We start from the raw sequence: 11,664 nt of genomic DNA, 5'->3' as shown, positions 1-11,664 counted from the left end.
AGAACTGTGACACTGTAGCACGCGCCCGTGGCCCTCACTACAGTCCAGACTCGATTTGTGTCGCGGTTCTTAATCTGAACCAAAGAGTCCAAATCCGGCAAATCGTTTTGAGAAATAGATTTTTTTTTGAAAAGAAGTGCCAAACATGGACTGCTTTGCCAGATACAGAGTCGCCACCTAAATATTTTAAAATGGGGGAATTTAGGAAACCCCGACTCGGTGCTAAAGGCCACATGTCCGTCATCACCAAAGTTGCCTCGGCTCGGGAGCTTGGATACGATTGGGGAAGGTCAGCTTTGAGCACCCCCTCTCGCCCGATCCGAAGATCGGCCTCTACTAACCGTGATATCCGCTTTTGAAAACGTTATGTGTTCTTATTCCGTTTATTAGCCTAGAATTACTATGTTGTGCGCACAGCAAACAAGTATAGACCAAATCGCCTAAATTGGAACAAAACATTTCATGCTTGTTTTGAAAATGGTTTGCTACTCGCAAGTAGGCTAAAATGCAAGTTTTGCCACCCTCGAGTGGGCTTTTAGAAAAGATGGTTTTGCCACTATCTAGTGGGCTTAAAACTCACAGTTTTAAGGCGTTATCCCAATTTAGGTAATTCAACCTCCATCCACAGGCATTCAAGCAGTTATATCACATAAGCAGCTAGCCTCATGGTAATCATGCTGTTATGGCAACACTCACATGCATGCGGTATGCTAAAGCATAAATGCTTACCGAGCACTCCGAGCCAAAACAAAAACTAGTTAGTAATCATATGCATGATCCTAGTTCATGTTAAGATGGCTAATGCAACACATGCAAAATGCAACTAAGATAGGCTTGGCTAATCTACAATGACATGTGAAATGCTACAACTAACACGTATTCAATTTGGAATTGAAATACAAATGCAGTTAGAATGATGCGCCGAGCCCGGTGCATGCAAGACAATTGTATGAATGCACGTATGCATAGCATAAGGTATGCTAATTTAGATATGCCCTAGTCTACCATCACAAGCAGGTAAGTAAAAGGGAGAAAGAAGTGGGGATTGGAAGGCATGCACACACGCACCCACACTTATTACAAATTCGCCCTCGCTCGGAGGGACCGAAAGAATAATAAAAATTAATTAACCTACAAGCTAATTAAATATTACAAACCCTTAACTAATTAACAAATTAATTAAGCTATTTAAAGCAGTAAAATGGCCTCGGGAAGAGGGATGCATGCAAGCTTCGATTGGCTTCGCCCGGAAATCCATTGCCATGCACAAGTTGCCTCTGCTTTGACTGTTCTGCTTCTTTGGAAATTGCACAACTCCCAAGGTTGCTTCTCTGAGTGCTGTGGAGCACCACCGACCAAGTGGGAATACCACAAGCCATGGAGAATGGTCACCGGCCGCAAACTTATGCTCTCGGCCAAACATGTTTTGCCGGTCGGCACCCAACACTGCCGGCCGGCCAATTCTTCCTGTTGAAACCTGTTTGACAGCAACAGAGGGCAGACAAAGGCATGGCAATGTATTTCAAGCAAATGTATGCACCAACCACACCCCCTATCATGTAAGGGACTCAAGGGAGCATGGCCCTCGACCCTCGGGCCATCAATCACGCATTTCAATGCATGATGGCCCAAAAGCCAAGTGTGCAACTTCGATATCAAATGAAATGCAAACCAATTAAACACATAAAGCCCAACCTCTATCATACTCAATTCAAGTGGCGAAGCATGCATGCTCTATACAATGCAACCTAGGCATGGAGGCTGAGTATGCAACATGAACATGAGGACAAGTATGCAACTTAGCAAACATGCAAAGTGTAATCTTAACCATGCACACATGCAAGGCATGTAACATGTTAGGAAACTTAGCAAGAAATGCATGCCAAATGCAAGACCAAACATGCAACAAAATGTCATGAGCCAAGTACCTAAGCATACAAACATGCATGCAAACACGGTTAAATACCTAAGCATATAGAAGCAACTTTCAAGCACACTTAAAAGGGGCAAACATTGGCACATAGCATACATGATAAGCTTTAAAAAAACATGTAGAAGATGATGCCAAATCAACCTACCAATGCAAGCAAAGCATGTATCCAAGCCCAAGGACTTAAACTATGATCATATGACACACGAAGCAAATGATCAAAGTGAATCAAAACAGTCCCAAATCATGCCAAATTAAGGTCAAAGACACACCTAGATGGCATCTAAATGGCCTATACATGGAAGCATACAAAAGGGGCCAAACATGGAGCATAAGATACCAACCTCATAAAGCATTAAAGGAGCATCAAATGCAAGCATACAAGCACGCTATAAGGACTGAAATGGCATGATAAGTGGTTCCAAACCACTGAAACAAAAAGCAAGTAAAGCATGCTAGGGGGGTCAACACTCAAGGCCTACAAGGGAGATTGCATGGTAGCTATACAAAGCGAAGCATGGATGGACCAAATGACCAAAAACAGACCTTAAGCACACTAAAACATGCATGAAAGCTTCACAAAGCTAAGCCAAAACAAGTAAGCATAGTGGTCTAAATTCTAGATACATGTTAAGGCGGTTTCATGGCATTACAAGACAAGTATGCAAAGAAAGCATGGTGTGTCTAAACCAAGTAAAAATAGTGCTATATCATGGCAAAATAAGCACAAATAACACTTAAGACATGGCCAACATGAACTTAAAAATGGTGCTCACACATGAGCCTAAAATGGCACTTTTTGAAGACAACAAGGAGAGGGGATGGCCCTCTCCTTCTTAGGACCTTAAACCACCATCCTCACCACTGAAATCCCTCAAGATTTCAGTGGTGAGGAGGCCCAAACAAGGTGGTCCCAAGGCTCACCAAAAATAGCACAAAATGGGGCCAAACAAGGCCTAAGAGGGGGTAAATGACCCCAAACACAAAAGTGTCCTTAATGAAGTATCTTAAACACAAACAAATAGAACTTTTTTATGTTATACACAAAGCTCAAAACAGCAAGGAAGACAGGCTAAAAACTTGTGCAAAAACGGGGGATAAAAGAGGGTTAAAGGCTCACCCTTGTAGACCAACGAAACCAGCAGCTTCTAGACCCAAAAATGCAACACTCAACCTCTGAAAACAAGCTCCAAGAACCTCCAAGTGATGATGGAAGTGTGTGGCTATGAAGTGGTGTGCAATAGGCCAAGAACAAGACCCCTTTGGACCCTCTAACCCACCCAAATGTAGAGAGAGAGGGAGATATAGAGAGGGAGTGATATATATGTGATGTATATCAGATTTTTCTAACCCCTAATATGGAAGGAGAGGCTCTCCTTATATATAGAAACCAAGGGGGCAAAGCTTCTCTTGGAAGCTTTGAGCAAAAAGGCCAAGCTTCTCTTAGAAGCTTGGATTAAAAAGGCGAAGCTTCTTAGAGAAGCTAGGCAAAGGGGTCAAGAGGTTCAAGCTTCTTCAAGAAGCTTTAAAAAAAAGGGTCAAGCTTCTTGGAGAAGCTAAAAAAGGGGCAAGCTTCTTGGAGAAGCTAAAAAGGGTCAAGCTTCTTGGAGAACCTAAAAAAGGGTCAAAAGGTTCAAGCTTCTTGGAGAAGCTAAAAAAAGGATCAAGCTTCTTGGAGAAGCTAAAAATGGGTCAAGCTTCCTCAATAAGCTAAAAAAAGGTTCAAAAGGGTCAAGCTCCCTCAAGAAAAGGTCTCAGCCAGGAAAAGTGGCCGATTGATCAGAAACCGTGGCCGGCCGACCAAACACAATGCCGACCGACCATCAATAGTGCTGACCGGCCATGACCAATGGCCGGTGGCAAGGAAGCAAGGCCGGTGGACTCAAGCCACGGCCGGTGAGGTGTGGGGATGGCCTACAAGCTACTTCCCACCCTCAGAAGCAAAACAACAAGTATTTGGTGCAAAACCAGACACAAAACAGTCGAGTCGAGAGATCCTGAGGCAGGGCGCGTAGCCGAGACCTCCGGGAACTCAAGACGAACACGAACAAGGATGATCACCGAGTGTTCAAACGGTGACGTCCAAGTCTTGAGGACGGTCAAAATTGGGGTGTCTACAGTTTCCCCTCTTTGACAGAACTCGAAAGTCATGAAAATAACGGGAGTGAATGTCAAAGCCCAGAGACGACCCATTTTTGACAAGGCCGAAGACTTAGACAAAGCATACAAGCTACAGATATAGATATGCGCCCGAATGCAGGGGCAAAATGCAACTGACAATGCAAGAAGCCGAACATAACTTATGATCATGCAAAGAAACATAGGGACGTATCCCGGTGTTTTGGAAAGGTATAAGCATTGGAACTTATTCCAAATGCTCCTAACCAAAGAGGGAGGAACATAGGGGCGCATCCCTGTGTTTCAAAAAAAGTGGAAGAAACATAGGTACGTATCCCGGTGTTTCAGAAAGGTGGAAGAAACATAAAGACATATCCCGGTGTTTCGAAATAGTGTGAGCATTGGAACGTATTCCGAACGCTTTTAACCGAAGAGGGAGAAACATAGGGACGTATCTCGGTGTTTCGGAAAGAAGGGAGAAACATAGGGACGTATCCCGGTGTTTCGAAATGGTGTGAGCATTGGAACGTATTCCGAACGCTTTTAACCGAAGAGGGAGAAACATAGGGACGTATCCCAAAGGTTAGGGACGTATCCCAAGGGTTAGGGACGTATCCCAAGGATTAGGGACGTATCCCAAAGATTTGGGACGTATCCCAAAGGTTGGGGACGTATCCCAAGGATTAGGGACGTAGCCCAAAGGTTAGGGACGTATCCCAAAGGTTGGGGACGTATCCCAAGGATTAGGGACGTATCCCAGTGTTACGAACAAGGAGGAGAAACATAGGGATGTATCCCGTTGTTTCGACAAAGGAGAAGAAACATAGGGACGTATCCCGGTATTTCGGAGAGGAGGAGAAACATAGGGACATATCCCGTTGTTTCGGAATGGAAAGAGAAACATAGGGACGTATCCCAGTGTTTCAGAGAGAAGGAAGAAACATAGGGACGTATCCCATTGTTTCGGAATGGAAGAAGAAACATAGGGACGCGTCCCGGTGCTTTGGAAAGGTAGGAGAAACATAGGGACGTATCCCGGCGTTTCGGAAAAGAAGGAGAAAGGGAAACGTAGGGACGTATCCCAGTGTTTCAGAAAGGTATAAGAAACAAAAGGACGTATCCCAGTGTTTCCAAACAAAGGAGCGCACAAAACAATGCAATGCAGGTGCACGAGACAGTGCGATAAAATGCATTTTCTATGCAAGTATGGGGGCATTTTCTATGCAACATTGAAAGCATATTCTATGCAGAAACATAACGATGCGCGGCACGCATGCAACCGAAGTGTATATGAAAGTCCACATTCTATGCAATGGATGGGCATCAAACATGTACTCTGGTGCCTCCGATTTACCTTTCGGAGGACTTGGCGACACAACTCTGCTCGAAAAAGGGACACCATGTTTACATTGGCGAGAGATAACATCTGCTGCTGCTTTAATTGCTATTCCGACTTGAAGCAGGCTTAAGCTTGGAGTAGAGGCACACTCATTCTTCGGAGCACTGACAAGGCTTGAAGAGGTACATTCGGAGCACAATCATGGAGTTTTCCGAAGTTGAAGCACACTCAGATACCCGATATTTTCCTCTTTTGCTTTTGTTTTGCAGTCTGGAACCCATATAGCTTCAATAGGTCCTGGTTTTACTGTTCTGACATGACTTGGGTTGAACCCTGCAATTTTTATAAAAGAACGAATCTTGTTTTGCACAAACGTGAAGAATGGCATAGCACTCTAAGCACAAAGCGACTTTATTTTTGAAGTTAAGAAATGAGTTCTTAACCGGGTATTGAGCCTACGACTGAACACAGCGTACTACGACTCAACAACGGAAAACAAAAGGTAAACAACCTAAACACATCGAGACACGCTCGGAATGACTCAAAGCAAGAATCGAGACAAACAAAACAAAAGACACGACACACAGACGTGCACAGGGAGCCTGTTTCACCGGGTATTGTTTCCCACCCTTTCTCATTTGTGATCCTCATATCACTCGGCCCTCAAGCTCTATTTTTCTGAAAAAGCCCTTTTCTCACTTTTTCTCTCATTGCACATCTCTCTTTTCTTCAATCTCTCGTTTTTTCAATCCCTCCCCTGGGTGGTTGATGGATAAACAGGAAGTCGTGGGCCCTTGCCCCTGGTATTCTACCAGCTTTTGATTCTTGTTCACAACTGTGAATTCCTCCCACAGAGGGGTTGCGCTACAACTGGGTATGTAGCAAATCTGTAGCTGACATCAGTTGATGATGCTCTGCTGGGAAGTTCGGACATGATCAGATCTGTCCAGATGAGGGAGTGGAATATCTCGCCCCATTCCAGTTCGTGCTTCGCACTTGTCTCGATACCTCGTTGCTTGGAGGATGTGAGAGCTTTTTCCCCTGTTGCGGTTAGCTTCAGTGGTGCCTTTTTCCAGCAGGTAGAGTGTCCTTCTTGGCAAGTATGGTGCCCTTTCTGGCAAATGGATTGACAACAGGGAAAAGACAGGAAGCTTAACTCAATTGTGCCCCTAGTTCATTATTTTGACCATTTTTTGTTTTGGCTTTCTATTAAAACAATTTTGACCAACATGAGAATTAGATTAACATACTTGTTCGATTTTTGATTTGAAATCATGCAAGTCAGGCTATGAGCACTGAAAATTTTCCTTTTTTGGATCTAAGAAATGGTCCAGTTTTTGGAAAAGATGGAACAATTTTCGAGAAAATTAGTCAACCTCAGTAAAAATTCTCAAAAACTATTTTTGCAAACGGCCGATGCTTAACAAGCACGAAACCCACTCTTGAGACGTACAACCTCGGATTTGGACGAAAATTGCCCCCTTGCTCGAAGAGAGCTGCATGGCAACGGAAAGTTGTAGTGCCATTGAATGGCACCGCAGTGCATTGAATGGCAACGGAAAGTTGCCCCTTGTGTGAATGGCACCGCAGCGCATTATAATCAGTCCTCGAAGCGATGATTGCAACCAAACTCTTGGATACAGAGAAGGCAAAGATTATCAGAACCATTACATGGACATGATCGAATTTGAAGTGTTTTAGGGCTGGACTTCAGAATGAAGTTGCCTACGTATCCCAAAGATGGGAATCAAGCCTTACGTAGTTCGGGGTAAGGTACACTCGGGTATTATCCTCTCCTTTTTAGGCTCTAACTTTTGCCAAGGCACCCGTTGCGGGTTTTCGACCTTGCGAGCTTTGTTTTTCTTTTTTTTTTTCAATTTTTGTATCTTTTCATTCTTTTTCATTTTTTTTTTCTTTTATTCTTGTTATTTTCTTTTCCTTCTTTTTTTTTGTTCTTTTCTCTTGCTCAAACTTTTGCCTGGGTCGCCCTTCCGGGTTTTCGGCCCAGCGAGCCTCTCAAAGGGTAAAAGTGTAACAAGTCCATGCCAAATGGTTTTAGGGTTTTGAAGCCATCCGTATCCAGGAGAGTGGCTGTTGTATTGATTTACTGAAGGATCCATCTTCGGCTCTTCGAGCATATCTGACATTTTTGCCCCTAGTTTGATGGGGGGCTTCTGATCTAGCTTTACAAGCTTCCTTTGATCTGATCTTCCTGATCTGACTTTGGTGCCTCTTGTTCGAGGGCTACTTCAAAATGGCCACACAGGCCTCACGTTGTGGTTGACCGTTGAACGTTCTGAACTCAGGTTCAAGGTTTGAAAGTGAGGGGTCGAATCTCGAGGCTGAGAGCGATCCTAAGCTGCACAATCTCAAAAGCGATCCCACACAAGTCTTTGTAGGACCACGCAAAATATTTTTTGAAATCTTTTAAGAAAGTGACAAATCGCTCGCGCCGAAGACAGTGTAGAACCAATCTGGATCAAGCCAGGGTCCTTCTCAGTACTCACATTAACAAGCATGATCTCAATCATTAAGGGCTTAGCATGCCTCTCTTTCTCTCAATTGATCAAATTTTGCAAAACCTGAGGAATTCCTTCCTCTTCGTTTTTATCACAATGTTTCGAAAAAAGTTTTGAAAAACTTTGGTCATTACAATGACTTCAAAGGCACAGATAAGGCAGGCGAGAGCACTGTCATTTCATTCAAACTTCTGGCACAACTGGCACACAGCAGAAGCAAACACAAGAGTGTGAAAATCACTGCTGTTCCATTCAAATCTATTGGCATAACTGGCTCCAAGGCAAAAACAGACTCAAAAGAAAGCAAAAAGACAAACACAAACAAGATAGTGATGTCCGAGGTAACACCCCCGGAATCACCCGACTCTTAACAAAACAGGATTGACTCGATACAACAAGACAGGCCCGACTAACTCAATACAACGAGACAGACTCAACAGGACTGACTCGATATGAAAAGACTAACTTAAAACAAAGAGACAGACTCAAAACAACATAATTGACTCAATACCCAAGCCAGAACGTACAAAACCCAGTATTCACAAATGCTCAAAACAGTGCGTGCCATACGCCACATCCGGAGTAAACTGAGCGCCGCCCGCAGGTGGTTCATCCCTTGATCACATCACATTATCACCCACAAGTTCACTGGTCAAGTGTTGATAGACTTTGCAGGACCTGGTGCGGGGATGACCCTATTGTCAATTAAATTTTGTATCTCGTGGCGGAGACGGACGCAACTGTGGGTGTCATGACCGGTTTGTTGATGCAAAGCACAGTACTTAGTCAGGTCATGCTTTGGAGGGAGAGGATCGGGTAGAGGCCGTTGTTCCAACGGTTTCAGATGTCTTTTCCTGAGTAGGACCCCCAGGGCTTTAGACAAAGGCATAAACAGTGGGGTGAAAACCCTCTTGCCTCGGGGTAGATAGTCCGAAGTTTGGGGGTTTGGAGTGGATGCACCAACAAAGGGGGTGGCTTCTCTCGGTGTGGTGGTGGCGACCATGCCCACTTCAGAAGATCTTGCAGCTGCGTCACCACCGGTGGTCGCATTCGAACTGCGGGTAAACGCCTTCCTGGGCTGCTCCTTCTCCTGATCAATAAGGCCCTGCTTCATAGCATCCTCGATCTGTACCCCCATCTCATGCAGATCTGAAAAGGTAGGGAAGGGGAGCACAATCATTTTCTGCATTAGTTTGGGTTGGAGGTTGCGCACAACCATCCTTATCTGGTCTTTGTCGGAAGGCCTTATAGCCATCATCGAGGCCTTTGCTCTCCACCTCGCCACAAACTCTGAAAACCCCTCCTTTGGCTCTCGGCAGGTGACTTCAAGATCACGAGTTGTGACCTCAATCTGTGCGTTGTAGGAGTATTAATCACTGAAGGCCTCAGCCATCTCTTCCCAATTCTGTTTCACAGAGTTCTCCAATTTTGCATACCAGATTGCAGCTATCCCAGACCGGGTCCGGCCAAACAATGATAGCTTCTGTAATCTAGTGAGGCCCATCGGCTTTAGAATGTCTGAAAACAGCCGCAAGTGCACCATGGGATCCCCGAACCCATCGAAACGGTCAATATGTGGCATCTTGAATCTGTCTAGCAGCGTCACAGCTGCATCGGTATACCCATCCTCGATGTCCGGGACAGATTTCATGCCTTGAGCCTTCTTGAACAACCTTTCAAGCTTGCTCATCTTTAGCGCCGTTGGATCCGTCTCTAACTCAAAAGGGGAGTCCGGTAGGTTGATGGGTGTCTTGGATAGCTGGGGTAGAATCGGGGGCGGAGGTGGCCCGACTGGAATGTCCATATCATCCTGGACGTGGGTTGCCTCCCTGAGTATGGGAACTCTTGGTGGGGGAGGAGCCTGGTGCGAAGTAGATACTCTAGTTTGCTGCTCCAATCTGGCAATTGTCTCTGCCTGTTAGGCTATGACCACAGCCTGTTGCTTGGCGAATTCTACTTGACGGACAGTGTCTTGCTGCATGGCTTTCATACTATCCTGGAGTTGGCGCACCATCTCTTCCAGACTCGACATACTGTTCTAATCTAACTGAGCAACCGGTATATCTGTGTCGGCAATAGGCTCGGAAATCTCAGCCCGACTGCTCAAAGATCACTGATCTGGTAGCTGTTGTACTGGTGGTCTGTGCCCGACTAGCCTTCTCAGGCCCTAATTACCCTTGAACTGAGTCTATGACCTGACAAAGTCTATCAGTACAAGTCCAATGAACCTCGGGGGATATTGGAGCCTTCTGAAGCTAGGGTTCTAGGACTACCTAGCAAAAGAGAAAACAGGCAGCATCTCAGCCCAATTTCATCAGAACAGGCATAGGCATAACTGAATAACTGTATTCTACTACTGATCACTGTTCCCCAAAATCACTGCCCCAAATCTAAATCTGATACCCGCAGATATAACTGATTCTCAAAACACTGATGCCCGCAGGCCTGATACCCAGACTTGCAAACTGATATATGCATTCCTGTAGAGGCCAACTCCAAAAAGCACATAGCAAGCAAATGAGAGCCAAAACACCCCTATGTTGGGGTAGGGTTTCCCTGTCCTATTTTGTCAGGAGCTAGGGTTTCACTACGCATGCAGCGGTTTCAAACAACCTATAATCGGGTAAGCAACCTGCCCTAGCTTGGAATGGTCACTATGGATTCTGAATATGCACTAGGTCGAATGGTCAAAAGGGTGCCCCGGTAAAAATCGGGGTTTGTGTTCTCATACTGCCAGAGCCCATAACCGGTCAGACTTATGGTCATGCCTTGACAAGACAAGCCTCCGGCAAACCGTTCAGGAATGGCAGATGGCAAACACGGTGTCCTAGGCGCACCAATGCACATGCAATGCAAAGAAACACATAAGTGAAATCGAAACAGGATATCACGAGTTCGAGTCAAGCTCTCTAAACTCCCCAGCGGAGTCGCCAGAAACTGTAGCACGCGCCCATGGGCCTCACAACAGTTCAGACTCGATTTGTGTCGCGGTTCTTAATCTGAACCAAAGAGTCCAAATCCGGCAAATCGTTTTGAGAAACAGATTTTTTTTTTGAAAAGAAGTGCCAAACATGGACTGCTTTGCCAGATATAGAGTCGCCACCTAAATATTTTAAAATGGGGGAATTTAGGAAACCCCGACTCGGTGCCAAAGGCCACATGTCCGTCATCACCAAAGTTGCCTCGGCTCGGGAGCTTGGATACGATTGGGGAAGGTCAGCTATGAGCACGCCCTCTCGCCCGATCCGAAGATCGGCCTCTACTAACCGTGATATCCGCTTTTGAAAACGTTATGTGTTCTTATTCCGGTTATTAGCCTAGAATTACTATGTTGCGCGCACAGCAAACAAGTATAGACCAAATCACCTAAATTGGAACAAAAAATTTCATGCTTGTTTTGAAAATGGTTTGCTACTCGCAAGTAGGCTAAAATGCAGGTTTTGCCACCCTCGAGTGGGCTTTTAGAAAAGATGGTTTTGCCACTATCTAGTGGGCTTAAAACTCACAGTTTTAAGGCGTTATCCCAATTTAGGTAATTCAACCTCCATCCACAGGCATTCAAGCAGTTATATCACATAAGCAGCTAGCCTCATGGTAATCATGCTGTTATGGCAACACTCACACACATGCAGTATGCTAAAGCATAAATGCTTACCGAGTACTCCGAGCCAAAACAAAAACTAGTTAGTAATCATATGCATGATCCTAGTTCATGATAAGATGGCTAATGCAACACATGCAAAATGCAACTAAGATAG

The sequence above is a fragment of the Camellia sinensis genome, chromosome 7, assembly GCF_055761805.1.
Source record: "Camellia sinensis isolate YWXY chromosome 7, ASM5576180v1, whole genome shotgun sequence".
NCBI classification, from domain to species: domain Eukaryota; kingdom Viridiplantae; phylum Streptophyta; class Magnoliopsida; order Ericales; family Theaceae; genus Camellia; species Camellia sinensis.
This window is presented reverse-complemented; position numbering follows the sequence as displayed.